The sequence below is a fragment of the Amblyomma americanum genome, chromosome 1, assembly GCF_052857255.1.
Source record: "Amblyomma americanum isolate KBUSLIRL-KWMA chromosome 1, ASM5285725v1, whole genome shotgun sequence".
In the NCBI taxonomy this organism is placed as follows: Eukaryota; Metazoa; Arthropoda; class Arachnida; order Ixodida; family Ixodidae; genus Amblyomma; species Amblyomma americanum.
In genome coordinates, this window is record NC_135497.1 from 264,083,342 (window position 1) to 264,085,840 (window position 2,499).

General features: G+C 50.6%; 1 pseudogene; it reads left to right on the forward strand.

The window, feature by feature from the left end:
* Nucleotides 1-1,364: 1,364 nt before the first annotated feature.
* LOC144116720 (U2 spliceosomal RNA) lies at nucleotides 1,365-1,493 on the forward strand (annotated as a pseudogene).
* Nucleotides 1,494-2,499: the final 1,006 nt, after the last annotated feature.

Sequence of the window (2,499 nt, forward strand, 5' to 3'; positions counted from 1 at the left end):
TACCGAACTGAGAGAGGGGATATCTTGAGAGATTTCAATTTTCTCTGTTGGTGGGATTTTTTGTAGCAGCGATTGAATTTGCTCTCTAAGGCTATCGATTTGTTGACTCTTGAGTTGAATTTGCTCGTTCCGCTGTTCGAGCTGTGCTTTAAGTTGATTATTCTCTCGGACACGAGAAGGAGATCGCGGACCCCAACTGACCTGTTTGTCAGATGTGGACTGTCCGGTCTTTTCTTGATTCTCAGACGTGGGCTGTCAGGTCAGGGGTGATAATGACTCGGACCGGGACCGGGACCGGTGACGGGAGTTGGCGCTTCTGCTCGAGCTTGATCGCTGCCTGCGGCGGGATTCCAGGAGGTTTGCGTTCTTTGTCGTATCTTCTTTGGGTGTAGGCCTTTTGTTGCCCGCTCGGTTGAAACGCTGCTTGCTGCCGTCCTTGGAGCCCGTGAAGTGGGATTCATTGCAGATGATGCATTTGGCTGCGCATGTGGGTTGCCCGACTGGTGGATGAGTCTCTCCACAGCGCTGGCAGAGATTTTGCTTGGGTTTGACACAGACGTCTCTTCTGTTACCGGCTTGCCGGTAGATGATGCATGCCTCGACTTTCGCCAGGAAGAGATGGCACTTATATACGGTTCCGTAAAAACGTAGTTGATTAGGAACCGACTTTGTGTTGACGAAAGTGACGAGTATGGACTTAGTCTTGTCCAACTGTCTTGTGTCTGTAAAGTCATACGAACAACTTTAGTTGAAAGTCTAGTTCTTGAACTATCTTTTCAGGCGTCTGGTCGTAGATAGCGTTGTAGAGAACGCCTCGGATGGCGTTGTCTGGTTGGGCGATGTAGGCCTTTAATGAGTAGGTCATGTTGGGGATTTGCAGAGACTGTAACCTAACGTAGCGTTCCGCTCTGTTCTCTGATGGGGTGCTGATTGTGAAGGAGTTGTTTCGAGGATTTATGCGTATGGCGTCTTGTTGACGTACTGCCTCTATAGGGAGTTTCAGGGCGGCGCATACCAGGGATGGGATGTTGCCTCCATTGTGTTTTCGGAGATCTAGGCCGTCGCTCGGGCGGTAGATGATTTTCAGCCTGACGCTCTATATTTGGTGGAGAAGACTTGCATTGCTTGGGCTGGGCCGGTGTGGCGGGTCCGTCCGGTGGCTTGAGAGGCGAGCTCGAGGTGGCGGGCTCGTGGAGCGGTGCTGGGTGCGCCAGTTTAAGGGATGTGAGGGCAGAGCCTCAATAAACAAACTCAGCCTGCGCCTTGCCTCCATCACGAAGGAAGCTCAGCAATATTCCATCCAACTTGCCCACAAAATTGGGTACAGTTCTGTGCCGCCTGGAAACGAACCCCCAGTACTGCTCAAACCTGGTCCCATTTGGACCCAAGATATTAAAATATTTTTGGAAATATGGCGGAGGGCTTGAAGCTTACTTCGCCTCCGCCACAGGTTGGCCCCGTATTGCACTGCCTCCGGGATCGGCCTGGGACATATAGCGCGCGTCTTTTCTATCCCATCTTTCAACTCTCCTACTTTCAGCACGTAGTAGCAATTGTGGCTCAGCTTGAGCCAATGGGCAGGCCTGTGCACTTTACTTTTCATTCTTCCTGACAACAACAGCAAGCAAGCAAGCAAGCCTGGTCTATTCTCCGCAGTCTCATTGAACCCGACAAAGCCAAATCGGCCACAAATCGTACACTCTAAACAATAGCTCAACAATTCCATGGGACCGACAAGGAACTCACGGACGCTTTGCGGTCGCGTTACATTGATGGCATTCCAATACCACCTTGTCCAAACACCTACAACGGCCTTCCGAACACCACGCTTGATGCCCCAATAACCATAGCAGAGGTACAACCCGCAGCCCGTGCATCGCAGCGCAACACAGCTCCTGGAGCGGATAAAATCACAAATGCTATTATTCGTAATCTCAGTCATCCGCATATCCAAGCCATCACTGACTACTTCAATGATAAACTCTGGCAGAAGGGATTGGCGTCAGGATTGGCGTCATGCCGAAATTATCGCCATTTCCAAGCCCGGCAAGCGGCTGTCACTTGATTCCATCCGGCCCATCTCCCTAACATCATGTTTAGAAAAACTTTATGAACGGGTCATCCACACTCGCCTCCAAAATTATATTGAAGACAATGATCTCTTCCCCCCTACTATGGTTGAACTCAGGCTATGGCTTGCGGCTCAAGACGTCTTCCTGCTCTTGCGAGAAGTGCTTACCAAGATCCCCAGAGGTCAAAAACATGTCACCTTGGCCGAAGATTTAAAGAGCGCCTTCGACAACATATCCCACGAGGCTATCACTTCAAGCCATAAATGACCTTAACTGCGGAGAAAATGTCTTTGCTTACGTGCGTGCGTTCCTCACGGGCCGCACGGCTACGATAGGCATCAGTCAAACCCGCTCCGAGGTCAAAGATATGCCACACAAAGGCACACCTCAGGGAGATATTATTTCTCCCCTGTTATTCAACATTGCT